Below are 16,920 nucleotides of genomic sequence, written 5' to 3' on the forward strand. Positions count from 1 at the left end.
TCCCTGATGGCTCTTACTCTTAAGCACCATCTACTAGACTGCAACCTGAATTATACCACTGAACAAAAGTACATCACTGAAACAAATAATGTCTGAGAAAGCCACTGCATGAACTTATCTACAACCAAGAAACCTGTACAGAGCCTTGGCACCCTGAAAACACCCAGAAATAAAGCCAATCAATCGTAGACAACATATACCACAGTCATGTCAACAAGGGGAAAAAAAGAATAAAAAATTAAGAAGCCACCAGGTGCAGTGGCTCATGCCTGTAATCCATCCTAGCACTTTCGGAGGTTGAGGCAGGTGGATCACTTGAGGTCAGGAGTTTGAGACCAGCCTGGCCAACATGGTGAAGCCCCATCTCTGCTAAAAATACAAAAATTAACTGGGCATGGTGGCAGGTGCCTATAATTCCAGCTACTCGGGAGGCTGAGGCAGGAGAATTGCTTGAACTGGGGGGTGGGGCAGGGGGCAAAGGTTGCAGTGAGCCGAGATCACGCCACTTCACTCCAGCTTGGGCGAAAGAGCAAAACTCTGTCTCAAAAAAAAAAAAAAAAAAAAATCAAGAAACCCCATCCAAATGATAGCAAATTCAAAAAAGGAAGTGTCAGTTCCTTCATTTAAGAAGGAACCAGGGCAAGAACTCCAGGAAAACAAAAAACCAAAGTATTTAGTCACCTCCAAAAGACCTCATTAGGTCTCAAGCAATGGATCCTAACAGATATGGAACTTAGAATATGAATGGCAAAGAAACTCAATGAGATCAAAGAGAAAGTTGAAATCCAACACAGGGAAGTCAGAAGAACAATCAAAGATTTGAAAGATAACACAGCTATATTAAGAACGAATGAAGCAATTTCTAGAATTAAAAATTAACTAACAGATTTTCAAAATATAGTTAGAAGCCTTAACAACACACTATACTAAGTAGAAGAAAGAATTTCAGAGCTCAAAGACTGGTCCTTTGAATCAACCCAGTCAGACAAAAATAAAGATAAAATAATTTTTTAAAAATGAACAAAGCCATCAATAAATATGGGATTATATAAAGTGACCAAATTTATGACTAACTGGAATTTCTGAGAGAGAAGAACACGTAAGCAACTTGAAAAATACATTCAAGGATATAATTCAGGAAAATTTCCCCAATCTGGCTAGAGAGTTCAATATGCAGATAAAAGAAATCTAGAGGCCGGGCGCGGTGGCTCAAGCCTGTAATCCCAGCACTTTGGGAGGCCGAGACAGGTGGATCACAAGGTCAGGAGATCGAGACCATCCTGGCTAACATGGTGAAACCCCGTCTCTGCTAAAAAATACAAAAAACTAGCTGGGCGAGGTGGCAGGCGCCTGTAGTCCCAGCTACATGGGAGGCTGAGGCAGGAGAATGGCATAAACCTGAGAGGCGGAGCTTGCAGTGAGCTGAGATCCGGCCACTGCACTCCAGCCTGGGCGACAGAGCAAGACTCCGTCTCAAAAAAAAAGAAATCTAGAGAATTCCTGTGAGATAGTATGCAAGATGACCATCCTCAAGGTACATAGTCATCAGACTATCCAGGGTTAATGTGAAAGAAAAAATCTTAAAGGCAACTAGAGAAAAGCATCATATTACCTATAAAGGGAAAGCCATCAGACTAACAGTGAACTTCTCAGCAGAAAAGATTTACAAACCAAAAGAGACTGGGGGCCCATTTTTAGGAATTTTTTTTTCAAGTAGAGACGGGATCTTGCTCTGTTGCCCAGGCTAGAGTACAGTTGTGCAATCATAGCTCACTGCAGCCTCAAACTGCTAGGCTCAAGTGATCCTCCTACATCAGCTTCCCTAGTTGCTGGGATGACAGGTGCATGCCACAATGCCTGGCTAATCTTTTTTAACTTTTTGTAGAGACAGGGTCTCGCAGACTAGTTGCCCAGACTAGTTTTGAACTCCTGGCCTTAAGCAATCCTCTTCATAAATGAAGGAGAAATAAGGTCTTTCCCAGACAAACAATTGCTATGAGAATTTGTCACCACCAGACCAGTCCTACAAGAGATGCTTAAGGGAGTTCTAATTGCGGAAACTAAAGAATGGTACTTGCTACCACAAAAACACACAGTCCACAGACTCTATAAAGCAATTACACAATCAAGATTATAAAGCAATTAGCTAACAACACTACAGTGGCAACAAAACTTAACATATCAATATTAACCTTGAACGTAAATGGTCTAAGCACTCCACTTAAAAGATATAGAGTGGTGGCCAGGTGCGGTGGTTCATGCCTGTAATCCCAGCACTTTGGGAGGCCAAGGTGGGCAGATCATGAGGTCAGGAGATCAAGACCATCCTGGCTAACATAGTGAAACTAAAAATACAAAAATACTCTACTCACAGTCTCTACTAAAAATACAAAAAATTAGCTAGGCATGGTGGCAGGCGCCTATAGTCGCAGCTACTGAGGAGGCTGAAGTGGGAGAATCACTTGAACCCGGGAGGAAGAGGTTACAGTGAGCTGAGATTGTGCCATTGCACTCCAGCCTGGGCAACAAGAGCGAAATTCTGTCTCAAAATAAAAAAAAAAAAAAAGATATAGAGTGGCAAGTTGGATTAAAAAAACAAGATCCATCCTTCTTCTGTCTTCAAGAGAACCATCTCACATATAAGGACACCCATAGGCTCAAAGTAAAGAGACAGAGAAAGATCTATCATGCAAATGGAAACAACAAAAAAAGCATAGGGATCGCTATTCTTCTATCAGATAGAATAGACTTTAAATGAACAACAGTAAAAAAAAGACAAAGAAGAGCATTACATAATGATGAAAACTTCAATTCGACAAGAAGATCTAACTATGCTAAACATATATGCACCCAACATTGGAGCAGCCAGCTTTATAGAATAATTACTTCTAGACCTAAGAAAAGACTTAGACACACAATAATAGTAGGGGACTTCAACACACACTTGTTATTATTAAGCACATCACGAAGGCAGAAAACTAACAATTGTAATAGCAGGCACATCATATGCCAAAAGGAGGGAAGAGAGAAAGAAGGCACCACACTTTTTTTTTTTTTTTTTTTTTTCCTGAGATGGAGTCTCGCTCTGTCGCCCAGGCTGGAGTGCAGTGGTGTGATCTCGGTTCACTGCAACCTCCACCTCCTGGGTTCAGGCAATTCTCCTGCCTCAGACTCCCAAGTAGCTGAGATTACAGGTGCGTGCCACCACACCCAGCTAATTTTTATATTTTTAATAGAGACAGGTTTCACCTCGTTGGCCAGGCTGGTCTCGAACTCCTGACCTCATGATCCATCCACCTCGGCCTCCCAAAGTGCTGAGATTACAGGCATGAGCCACCACGCCCAGCCGGCGCCACACATTTTTAAATGACCAGATGTTGTGCTATTGTGAAGACAGCACCAAACCATGAGAGATCCACCCTCATGACCCAAATACCGCCCACCAGGCCCCACCCCCAGCATTGGGATTACAATTCAATGTAAGATTTGGTCAGGGACAAATATCCAAATTATATCAGTATCTTACAGGAAATATGATAATTCACACCTTATATTTTCCATCTTTCCCAATATTGTCATATCACAATATGTTTTATTAAATCAATATTTCGTGTTAATCTTATTATGATTTTCCTATACTAGTGTGGTTTACTTCTGGATCAATTAGACATATTATGATCACATTTCCTTTCTCTCTCTTTCTCTCTCTCTCTCCCCCTCTTTCTCTTTCTTTCTCTCCTAGTTCTCTCTTTGTCTTTCTTTCGATGGGGTCTCTCTGTCACTCAGGCTGGTCTGGAACTCCTGGACTCAAGTGATCCTCCTACCTCAGCCCCCTGAGCAGCTGAGGTTACAGGTGCATGCCACTGTGCCCAGCTACATTTCCTTTCTTATACAATTTTTGGTTTTTCTTGGAATTAACAATTGCCTCAGTTTTTGTTTGCCAAATTTTCTGTCATTATCACTAATTCTTCCAGACTTTCCAACATAAATGTAAAAATGCCTAAATTATTTTCAACACAGACAAACATGTCAGATACTCTATCAGTTCCCTGGAAATAACCCCCTAGAGTGCTTCTTTCTCCAGTCTCTCTAAGTCTGCATATAGCTATCCTCTTGGGACTTCCTTCTGCTTCCTTCCTAGGTTGATCCCACTTCCTAAAACCTATTATCTTTGTCTTTTTTTTTATTGATACATAATATTGGTACATAGTTATGGGGTACATATGATACTTTGTTACATACATAGAACGTGTAATGACCAATTCAGGGTATTTAGGATATCCATCATCTTCAGCATTTATCATTTCTGTGTGTTCAGTACATTTCAAGTTGTCTCTTCTAGCTATTTTGAAATGCATAATACACTGTTGTTTAACTATAGTCACTTTACTCTGCTATTAAAAATCAGAACATATTCCTTCTATCTAACTGTATGTTTGTACCTATTAACCAACCTCTCTTCCTCCCCACTCACACACCCACAACCCTTTTAGCCTCTGGTAACTAACATTTTACTCTCTACTTTCATGAGATCAACTTTTTTTAGGCTCCCACAAGAGTGAGAATATGTCATATTTGCCTTTCTGGGTCGAGCTTATTTCACTTAACACAATGACCTCCAATTCCAACCATGTTGCTACAAATGACATAATTTATTCTTTTTTTTTTTTTTTTTTTGAGACAGGGTCTCACTCTGTCGCCCAGGCTAGAGTGCAGTGGCGTGATCATAGCTCACTGCAGCCTTGACCTCCCAGGCTCAAGCAATCCTCCCACTTCAGCCTTCCAAGTAGCTTGGACTACAGGCACACCACCATGCCCAGCTAATTTTTGCATTTTTTTGTAGAGATGGGGTTTTGCCATGTTGCCCAGGCTGGTCTCAAACTCCTGAGTTCAAGTGATCCACCCATCTTGGCCTACCAAAATGCTGGGATTGCAGGCATGAGCAACCATGCCCAGCCTAATTCATTCTCCTCCCCGCTTTTTTTTGATGGGCTGTTGCTCTGTTGCCCAGGCTGGAGTGCAGTGGTGCAGTCATGGCACGCTGCAGCCTTGAAATTCTAGGCTCAGGTGGTCCTCCTGACTCTGTCTCCTGAGTAGCTGGGACTACAGGCACATGTTGCCACGCTTGGCTAATTTTTTATTTTATTTTTGGTAGAGACAGGGGTCTCACTGTGTTGCCCAGGCTGGTCTCGAACTCCTGGCCTCAAACAGTCCTCCCACCTTGGTCTCCTAAAGTGCTGGGATTACAGGCATGAGCCAACATGCCCACTCTTCAGTCTTTTTAATTGCCAAATAATATTCCATTATGTGTATATATATATATATATATATATATATATATATATCACATTATCTTTCTCAGTCATCCACTGATGGACACAAAGTTGATTCCATATCTTTGCTCTTGTGAATAGTGCTGCAATAAACATATGGGTGGAGCTATCCCTTGATATACTGATTTCCTTTCCTTTGGATAAATACACAGTAGTGAGACTGCTACATCGCATGATAGTTCTACTTTTAGTTTCTTTGAGAAATCTCCATAACTGTTTTCCATAATGGCTATACTAATTTGCATTCCCACCAACAGTGTATAAGTCTCCTCTTCTCTGCATCCTGACCAGCAACTGTTTATTTTATTTTTTTATCTTTTTCGTAATAGCCATTCTAACTGGGGTGAGACAATATCTCACAGTGGTTTTGATTTCCTTTTATTTTTATTATTATTTTTTTTTTGAGACGGAGTTTCTGGCTTGTTGCCCAGGCTGGAGTACAATGGCACAATCTCAGCTCACCACAGCCTCTGCCTCCCGGGTTCAAGCAACTCTCCTGCCTCAGCCTCCCGAGTAGCTGGGACTACAGGTGTGTACCACCATGCTGGCTAATTTTGTATTTTTAGTAGAGACGGGGTTTCACTATGTTGGCCAGGCTGGTCTCGAACTCCTGACCGCAGGCCCACCTTGGCCTCCCAAAGTGCTGGGATTACAGGCATGAGCCACCATGCCCGGCCTTGATTTGCGTTTCTATGATGATTAGTAATATTGAGCATTTTTTCATATACCTGCTGGCCTTTGTACATCTTCTTTTGAGAAATGTCTGTTCAGATCCTTTGCTCACTTTTAAAAATGGAATTGTTTTTGCTATTGAGTTGTTTGAGTTCCATGTATATTCTGGATATTAATCTCTTGTTAGATGAACGGTTTGCAAATATTTTGTACCATTCAACAGGTTGTCTCTTCATTCTGTTGTTTCCTTTGCTGTGCATAAACTTTTTAGTTTAGTATAGTCCCATTTGTCTATTTTCGTTTTTGTTGCCTGTGCTTTTGAGGTCTTAGTCATAAAGTCTTTGCCTAGACCAGTATCCTAGAGGGTTTCCCCATGTTTTCTTCTAGTGGTTCTATAGTTTGGAATACATTTAAGTCTTTCATGCATTTTTGAAGGGAGCCTTCCCCTCCACACCTGTGGGTATTTCTCGCAAGGTGAAGACGAGAGACTGAGAAAAGAAATACGACACAGAGACAAAGTATAGAGGAAGAAACGTGGGCCCAGGGGACCCGCGCTCAGCAAGTGAGGACCTGCACCGGCACTGGTCTCTGAGTTCCCTCAGTATTTATTCATCACTGTCTCTACTATCTCATCAAGGGGAATGTGGCAGGGCTATAGGGTGAAGGTGGGGAGAGGGTCAGCAGAAAAACATGTGAGCAAAGACTCTGTGTCATAAATAAGTTGAAGAAAAGGTGCTGTGCCTGGATGTGCACATAGGCTAGATTTATGTTTAACCTTACATTAACACCTCAGTGCAGTAAAGAGGAACAGAGCAGTACTGCTGCCATGATGCCTCGCTTCCAGTCATAAGGCGGTTTTCTCCTATCTTAGAATAGAATGTACAGTCGGATCTTACACCAAGATATTCCATTCCCAGGGACATGCAGGAGACAGGTGCCTTCCTCTTATCTCAACTGCATAGAGGCCTTCCGCTTTCACTAATCCTCCTCAGCACTGACCCTTTACAGGTGTCAGGCTGGGGGGCTCTACGGTCTTTCCCTTCCCACGAGGCCGTATCTCAGGCTGTCTCAGCGGGGAGAAACCTGGACAATACCCAGGCTTTCTTGGGCAGGGGTCCCTGCGGCCTTCCACAGTGCACTGTGTCCCTGGTTAATCAAGAATGGAGAATGGCGATGACTTTCACCAAGCATACTGCCTGCAAAAACATTTTTAACAAAGCACATCCTGCACAGCCCTAGATCCATTAAACCTTGAGTCAATACAGCACATGTTTTTGTGAGCACAGGGCTGGGACAAAAGTTACAGGTTAACAGCATCTCAAAGCAGAACAATTTTTCTTAGCACAGATCAAAATGTAGTTTCTTTTGTCTTCCTTTTTCTAATTAGACACAGTAACAATCTGATCTCTCTTTCTTTTCCCCACATTTCCCCCTTTTCTTTTGACAAAACCACCATCATCATTGTGGCCCGTTCTTGACGGTCGCTGTCTCTTCGGAGCTGCTGGGTACACCTGTAGACTAACAACAGACAGAGCAGGCACACAAGGATTAATACAAAATTTACAATAGTGGAACCTCGGAGGCTTTTAACCCAAGTGACAGGGTTAAGATTTGCAAAGCCATCAGCAGCTCCTGCGATTGCCTCAGTTCCTGGTACCAGATTTAAATGGGCTTTTGATGCTTTGAAAATTTGCTCTTTTAATTTTGAAACGTCTAAAGTAAGATTATCTTCTCTTTCCTACAGATGGCATCCAACGATGTCCCAGTGATGCTCAGACTCATTACAGGCTTGGGGTGTAATACAAAAATCTGACGTATTCCTGTCACACTGTAACTGAAAACGATGTTCCGAGCTCATGAGCCTGTCTCCCATCCAAATGACAGTTTGTCTAAGATCATTAATTGGGTTTGCCAATTTTTGATCAATATCAGATTGTGAATTCCACAATCTCGCAAAATTTTTTTGCCAATTGTTAACAAAGTTTACTGTCTGTACAGAAGAGTGCAATGCAACTCCTGCCACAGCGGCCATAGCTGTGACTGCAATTAATCCCATGATCACTGAAATTAAAGTAAAAATGAATCTTTTGGATCTATTTAGAACTCCTTTTAATACTTCAGTCAACATATGGATGGATGGCGAAGCCTCCCATGGTCAGTCCATGGACACAGGGATCCACATGCCCTCTCTTGTTCTCACTAGTAGAATATGGTGCTGCCAATTAAAAGTCGAATCAGTGCAAGTGAACAATCTACAGTTTTCACAGGATATAGTTTGGGAATCTGGTTTAATAACTAAGTTTCCTACAATTAGCATATAAGGGGGTTTTACACAATTTTGCACAGGAATTGTCAGACTGGAATTTAGGTCAATAGTATAAGATGACTTACGATCTTTTGTTCCTGTAGCTTGACTTCCAGACCAAATTCTAATGTGTGAGGCCACAGTAAGCCTCCATAATTCTGGATGTTCAGGACCAATGACAGGACTTATTATTTTTGGTCTTGGAGCAGAGATTCCTTTTTCTCCCCATTCCCAAGGGTAGGGAGACTAACCTTTTGTACTTATTTTTATCTAAACCTTCTCTTACGTCACTGTTCACAGCCGGACTCATATGTGCACTGGAACACGATTGAGTTTGTCCTGTGCAACTGCGGTGGATGAGGTGCCCAATCTATAATGGTTCCGAATTCATTGTTTTGGAGTATCACCACATTATCCGCCACACATTCTTCCCAAACTAAAACTTCTAGGCGTTTTGATTCTTTGGGAATTTCCTTGAGGCAAGTCTTCCCCTTAGGCCTAGATTGTAATGATCTTTGATAAGAAGGGTCCTGTAAATAATTTACCTGTGGCCTGAGTGACATTCCACTTACCATGTCATAAGTAAATCTACTGGTGGTACTGACAATAGGTACTTCTACTAATTGTGGGTTTCGGGCATTAAGCATCCTGGTGCCCTCCCTAGGCAAATAGGAGGATAACGATACCCAATTGAAATATTCATCATTCCTTCCTCCTCGGGTTGGGCAGGGCAACAGTCATCTATGGGGCCAGGTACCCACGCACTATTATTAACATATACTTCAATCCGATTATCCATCCATGTAACTGCCCGAATTAAGGGCGGGAAGGGCACGTAGGCCCAGTAGGTATAATCAGCTGCAGCTGCTCCTGCAGACGTGGAGAGACTTCCTACCGTTGATACAATCATCAAAGCTGCAAGCAGCATACTCTCTGGAGTTTGTGTCACCCTTGTGTTCTCTCGGCTTTTTTTCAGAGAACTGTGTCAGCTTTTTTAATTGTGCCCAAGTCGGCGGTTCTGCTTTCTTGGTGGATGGCAACTTCGTCTGTTCTTCTGATATCACCATTTTGTTCGTCTGGCAAGTCGATGGTGCTCGATTGCGGTGTCTCCGTCTCTGCGGAGACGCTTTTCTTTGCATCTCCGATGGGTTCATTGTAGAACTTTAAATGTCTAGTCGGTATCTAAACAGGAAGCTGATTTACCCCTGGTGAAACACAAGCAAAACCTCTCCCCCATGTTACCACCTTCCCTATTTCCCATGTTTTATTTTTGTTGTCTTTCCACCAAATTAGTTTTCCTTCATGTGGGCTGTTCTTTTTACCAGTAAGATGTTGTTTTGCAGAGGTAGTAGTCTAATTTCTATAAATGTTTAAAAAATTTAAAGTATAGAGTGCTAGATTAAGTTTCATCTGAGGAGTGGTATACTCCTTACTGTCTCCCCCTTCTTTTTTGTTTAACCAATTGAGTTTTGAGTGTTCTGTTAGTTCTTTCAACTATGGCCTGTCCTTGGGAATTATAGGGAATTCCTGTTGTATGTGTAATTTTCCACTGATTTAAGAATTTTTGGAATATTTTACTACAGTATCCTGGCCAATTGTCAGTTTTAATTTTTTCTGGAACACCCATGAGAGCAAAACAAGATAATAAATGTCTTTTAACATGGGAAATACTTTCTCCTGTCTTGCCCATATGAAATGTGAATAAGTATCAACTGTCACATGGACAAATGATAATTTTCCAAATGAAGGTACATGTGCGACATCCATTTGCCATAACGCATTAGGACCTAGACCTCTGTAATTAACTCTTGCCTCTTGAGTGGGCAGGTGTAGAACTTGACACTGGGTGCAATGTTGTACAATATATTTTTCCTATTTCCATATGATATCAAATTTATTTTTTAATCCTGCCGCATTTACATGAGTCAAAGCATGAAGTTCTTGTGCTTTTTTTTTTTTTTTTTTTTTTTTTTTTTTTTTTTTTTTTGGAACGGAGTCTCGCTCTCTCACCCAGGCTGGAGTGCAGTGGCCGGATCTCAGCTCACTGCAAGCTCCGCCTCCCGGGTTCAAGCCATTCTCCGGCCTCAGCCTCCCGAGTAGCTGGGACTACAGGCGCCCGCCGCCTCGCCCGGCTAGTTTTTTGTATTTCTTAATAGAGGCGGGGTTTCACCGTGTTAGCCAGGATGGTCTCGATCTCTTGACCTCGTGATCCGCCCGTCTCGGCCTCCCAAAGTGCTGGGATTACAGGCTTGAGCCACCGTGCCCGGCCAAAGTTCTTGTGCTTTTATGAATGCAGAGGATACCAGTAAGTCAGCTTGTTCATTTGCTTTAGTTAAAGGCCCTGGTAAATTAGTGTGTGCTCGAATATGAGTAACATAAAATAGGAAATTTCTTTTTCTCACAGTTTGTTGTAATAAATTGAACAGCTGGTTTAACTGATCATCCATACTGTATTTGATTAGGGCTGTCGCAACATCCCTTGTAGCCCGTACTATATATGCAGAATCTGACACAATATTAATAGGCTGATTAAAATCTTGTACACTGTAATGGCTGTAACCAACTCTGCTCTTTGAGCCGAGTGATATTGAATTTCAATGACTTGTTCTTTTGGCCCAGTATAAGCCACTTTTTCATTGCTGGAACCATCAGTAAACACTGTCAGAGCACTTTTCTAAAGGTTTAATGTCTGGTAATTTTAGGTAAAATCCAAGTAGTCAATTTTTAAAAATGGAAGGTTTTTGTTTTTGGGTAACGATTGGCAATAATTCCCACAAAATCAGCAAGACCAGTCTGCCACATACAAGAATTGACGAAGGCTTGTCTAACCTGTTCCTTGTTTAAAGGAATAATGATTTTGTCTGGGTCACTTCCACACAAGTTTATTATTCATAATCTTGCCTGACCAATTAATGTAGCTATTTGATCCAAGTACAATGTGAAAGTCTTAATTGTACCGTGAGGAAGAAGGGAGCACTCCACAAGGTCAGTGTTTTGAACAATGATGCCTGTCGGAGAATGTGCAGTAGCAAAAATCAACAGTTGGAGTGGGGCCAAGGGATCTATTCTATTTACTTGTGCTGACTGAATTTTTTCTTCAACTAATTCAATTTCATTTGCTGCCTCTGCGGTTAATATTCTTTTACTATTTAAGTCCGGGTCCCCTCTTAAGATAGAGAACAAATTTGACATGGCGTAAGTAGGAATGACTAGAGTTGGCCGAATTTAATTAATATCTCCTAGCAATTTCTGAAAGTCATTTAATGTTTTTAATGTGTCTTTTCTTATTTCTATTTTTTGTGGTTTAATTTTTCTATTTTTTACCTGCATCTATGTTAACTGGAGGATTGGCGGCCCTATTGTTTTGGATCTGTTGTTGCACCCCATCAATCCACCAGGTCTTAAATTGTAAAAATTGACAAGGTGAGAGTGACAATTTGGCCAAAATTTCCTGGTCATAAGGAATAAGTCTATTTCCGTGAGCAACGGAATCTAGTAATGTTCTCAAATAAGGAGAATTGGGTACATACTGTTTTACTCCCTCTTTCATGTCTTTTAGCATTTTCATAGAAAAGGACTCATACCTGGCATCAGCTCGGGTAGGCACTCCCTCTTGGGCCCCTTCTCCAGGTGGTATGGGCTCTAATATTACTAGAAACTGCCATGCCTCAGTATCTCCTTGTTTTCTTGCCTTCTCAATAATTTCATGTAATGCACCATATTGTCCACTAGGTGGTGCTGTAGGATTAAGTCTCATAGTGGGCGGCTGAGGCTATAGCACCGTGCCCTGTAGTGCTGGAAACTTCCTGGCTGTCCATACTGATTTTCTGGGAGCGGCCGATACTGAAGTTCGGCTGGCGACCAGTATTGGCAGGGTACTGGCCATTGGGTGTTACTTTCTACCGGCTGATATTGTGGATACTGTATCTGGATTGTCATTGCCGTGATAGAGACTATCCTTTTCTGATATTCTCTTGGGGTTTGTACTTGTCTAACCTGCATTTGGGATTGGAGAGTTGGCCATCGTGGTTTAGACTCTGATGGCCCCAATAGTTCTAGACCTTTTCCCCCCAATTTTGATGGTTCGGAATATATTACCTCCTGTAATTTACTGTAGTCAACATTTTGCGTTGACTGAACCATTACAGGCTCTTCTACCTTTTTATACTGTGAACTTTCCGTTCCTTTCTCGAATTCTGTCCCTGCCTCTTCTTCACAATCAATTACACAGCTTTCAGGGGCATCAGAAACTGAAACGCTATCTTCTTCTGTTTTAAATATTCTAAAGCTATTTTAATAATGGCCCAATTATTCCGTAGTGTAAGTGGGATGATTTTATCCTCCCTATTTTCTTGTTTTAATTCTTTGCCAATTTTTCCCAATCTTTTAGATCTAAAGTTCCCTGTTCTTGAAACCATGGGCAGAATTGTTCTATTGTTTGGAATACCATGATTAGATTTTCTGTAGAGGCTCTAACTCCCCCTCTTCTTAAAAGAATTTTAATAAAGCTGAGATAAGAGGCATATTTGCTTTCAGTTTGACCCATTGTTATCCTAGGTTTCTCTGAGTGCGCAAGCTTACCGCAAGGCTGACCGTGGACGTACTCAGGAATCTCTCATCGATTTGCCTTCAATGATCACACTGTAGCGTATCTTCACCATAGAGAAAGGAACCCACATTGGGCACCAGATGAAGGGGGCCTGCCCCTCCACACCTGTGGGTATTTCTCACAAGGTGGAGACGAGGGACTAAGAAAAGGAAATAAGACACAGAGACAAAGTATAGAGGAAGAAACGTGGTCCTAGGGGACTGGCACTTAGCAAGTGAGGACCTGCACCTGCGCTGGTCTCTGAGTTCCCTCAGTACTTATTGATCACTTTCTTTACTATCTCCACGAGGGGAATGTGGTGGGGCTATAGGGTGAAGGTGGGGAGAGGGTCAGCAGAAAAACATGTGAGCAAAGACTCTGTGTCATAAATAGTAGTCGAAGAAAAGATGCTGTGCCTGGATGTGCACATACGCTAGATTTATGTTTAACCTTATATTAACACCTCAGTGCCATAAGGCAGTACCGCTTCCAGCCATAAGGCGGTTTTCTCCTATCTCAGAATAGAATGTATGGTCAGATTTTACACCAAGACATTTCATTCCCAGGGACGTGCAGGAGACAGGTGCCTTCCTCTTATCTCAACCGCATAGAGGCCTTCTGCTTTCACTAATCCTCCTCAGCACAGACCCTTTACAGGTGTCGGGCTGGGGGGCTGTAAGGTCTTTCCCTTCCCATGAGGCCATATCTCAGGCTGTCTCAGTGGGGGGAAACCTGGATAATACCCAGGCTTTCTTGGGCAGGGGTCCCTGTGGCCTTCCACAGTGCATTATGTCCCTGGTTAATAGAGAATGGAGAATGGCGATGACTTTCACAAAGCATACTGTCTGGAAATACTTTTTTTTTTCCTTTTTTTTTTTTTTCAGAGGGAAGTCTCTCTCTGTCGCCCAGGCTGGAATGCAGTGGCGCAATCTCGGCTCACTTCAAGCTCTGCCTCCTGGGTTCATGCCATTCTCCTGCCTCAGCCTCCCGAGTAGCTGGGACTACAGGTGCGTGCCACCACGCCTGTCTAAGTTTTTGTATTTTTAGTACAGACGGGGTTTCACCGTGTTAGCCAGGATGGTCTTGATCTCCTGACCTCATGATCCGCCTGCCTCGGCCTCCCAAAGTGTTGGGATTACAGGCGTGAGCCACTGCGCCCAGCTGCAAACACATTTTTAACAAAGCACATCCTGTACAGCCCTAAATCCCTTAAACCTTGAGTCAATACAGCACATGTTTTTGTGAGCACAGGGTTGGGCCAAGAGTCACAGATTAACAGCATCTCAAAGCAAAACAATTTTTCTTAGTACAGATAAAAATGTAGTTTCTTCACCAGGCGTGGTGGCTCACGCCTGTAATCCCAGCACTTTGGTAGGCTGAGGCAGGCAGATCACGAGGTCAGGAGATCGAGACTATCCTGACTACCACAGTGAAACCCTGTCTCTACTAAAAATACAAAAAATTAGCTGGGCATGGTGGCGGGCACCTGCAGTCCCAGTTACTAGGGAGGCTGAGGTGGGAGAATGGTGTGAACCCGGGAGGTGGAGCTTGTAGTGAGATGAGATTGTGCCACTGCACTCCAGCCTGGGCGACAGAGTGAGACTTCCTTTCAAAAAAAAAAAAAGAGTTTCTTTTGTCTTCCTTTTTCTAGATACAGTAACAATCTGATCTCTCTTTGTTTTCCCTACACATTTTGAGTTGATTTTTTGCATATGGTGAGAGAGAGGAGTTTAGTTTCATTCTTCTGGATATGGATATTGTTTTCACAACAACATTTTCCCCCAGCGTATGTGCTTGGTACCTTTTTCAAATATCAATTTGCTGTATGTGGATTTATTTCTGGGTTCTCTATTTTGTTCTCTTGGTCTATGTTTTTATATCAATGCCATGCTGTTTTGGTTATTAGAGCCTTGCAATATATTTTAAAGTCAGGCAGTGTAATGCCTCTAGCTTTGTTCTTTTCATTTAGGATTGCTTTGACTATTTGGACTTTTTGTTCCGTACAAATTTTAGGATTTTTTTTTTCTGTCTTTCTTGTTTTACTTTTTCTTGTTTTACTCTTGATTACAGGCATGAGCCACTGCGCCCAGCCTAATTTTTCTTTTTAAAAAAATGTTTAGCAGAGATCTATCTATATTGCTCAGGTTGGTCTCGAACTCCTGGCTTTAAACAATCCTTCTACCTTGGCCTCTGAGAGTGCTGGGATTACAGGCATGAGCCACCATACCCAGCCAATTTTTCTATTATATTTTTAATTCCCCAGAGCTGTTACTTTTTCTGTTTGTTTTTTGGACCATTTTATCTTTGCTTTATGGATGCAGTATTTTCTACTATCTCTCATAGACTGCTTATTTTTAAAAAACATTTTTCTGTTCTTTTCAGTTTCTGTTCCCTTTTTCTTTTTTTTCTAATTGATGCTGTCTTTCTTGGTGAAGGTTTATCTTAAATATCTGGTGACCCTTTGTTGTCTCTTCATATTTAAGAGTGAGTCACTAAGTATTTGGAAGCTCTGTGTTAACAGGAAGTTTATCAGTTCGTGGGTTTCACTGTAGGATGATAAAGTGGGTACTTAGGTGTTTTGTTGGGGGATCTCAAATATCAGTATGTATAGATCTTTCCTCTGGGGTTAATTAAAATTAATTCCCTGATATCTTGCCTGGAGAATACAAGCCTTGCTGTCAGCATTCCTGGAGCAAATTTCAGCAGGAGGACTGAGTGTGTTTCACCGTTCAGCATGTAGACAATTCATCTAATCTCTGTTTTCAGTCTGATACCCTCCTACCTTAGCCTCCCTGCTATTATCTTTAGCTGTGTCTGGTATCTCAGTGTCTGGAGCTTCTCTACCTCAATTTTGTCCCGGGGGCTGCTAGGGAGATGAAAGGGTAGTTGTCTAAGTGAGTAGGATGGAGAAAAAGACCTGGCCGTTTCACTTCCTATAAAGGCTTTCAGCCAAACCCTCTCTTTCCTGCCTCTCACGTCACCTCTGATCTGCTCTGTCCCAGTCCTGACATTCTAGTGTTCCGCAATACGAATCTGTTTGTCTCTTGTTAGTATAACCCTCAGCAAACATTTAGAATTGTTTTCTCAGCTCAACTATGGTTTTCCATCTTCCAAAAATGTGTTGATATCCTTGATATCCTTTTGTGGTTTCCAGTCTATGGACAAAAATAGTAAGAAAGAAACCTGCTATCGGTTTCTTTCTTACTCTCTTTGTCCATAGACTGGAAACCACAAAAATGTTAACTGTCACTTCAGTGATTTGAGGAGTGAACATATGTGTTTAATCTGTACAAGCATAAACAGAAGTGCAAGACTGTCAAGATGCCCACTGTTTGCTCCTATTAAAAGTTAGAGCCAGAAAATTCATAGATATGGCTGGGCAAGGTGGCTCACGCCTGTAATCCCAGCACTTTGGGAGGCTGAGGCAAGTGGATCATGAGGTCAGGAGTTCAAGATCAGCCTGGCCAAGACGATATAATCCCATTTCTACTAACAATACAAAAATTAGCCGGGCATGGTGGCAGGAACCTGTAATCCCTCTCAGCTACTTGGGAGGCTGAGGCAGGAGAATCGCTTGAACCCAGGGACGGAGGTTGCAGTGAGCCGAGATTGCGCCACTGCACTCCAGCCTGGGTGACAGAGTAAGACTCTGTCTCAGAAAAAAAAAAAAAAAAAAGGAAAAAGAAAACTCATAGATAAAATATAGATAAAATTCTACTCTCATAGGCCAATGTGGAAAAAGCAGGAGTCCGAGAGTTGCAGTACATGTGTCCAAGCGCTATTATTGTCATTTATTGGTTGTCTGAAGCTAGGTAAGTTAAATTTTCTGACTATCTGTTTCCTCATCTGTAAAGTGGTGATAATCATCCCTAGATAGTCTATCTTACTTGTAATGATGAAGTAAAACAATTGATATAAATATATAAACATCAAATATATATCATTTATCATAAACTCTATTACCAGTAGGCATAGTCAAATATATTTCCAGAGGCACTGTAACATAGCAGAAAAAATATGGG

The 16,920-nt window shown here is 41.8% G+C and overlaps 1 protein-coding gene across 24 annotated transcripts in view; it reads left to right on the forward strand.

Annotated features, from left to right (window-relative positions):
* Window positions 1-16,920, forward strand: part of EIF2S2 (eukaryotic translation initiation factor 2 subunit beta) — a 511,882-nt gene that overhangs the window by 461,589 nt on the left and 33,373 nt on the right. The window lies entirely within an intron of this gene.

This window comes from Macaca thibetana, chromosome 10 (genome assembly GCF_024542745.1).
Source record: "Macaca thibetana thibetana isolate TM-01 chromosome 10, ASM2454274v1, whole genome shotgun sequence".
NCBI lineage: Eukaryota > Metazoa > Chordata > Mammalia > Primates > Cercopithecidae > Macaca > Macaca thibetana.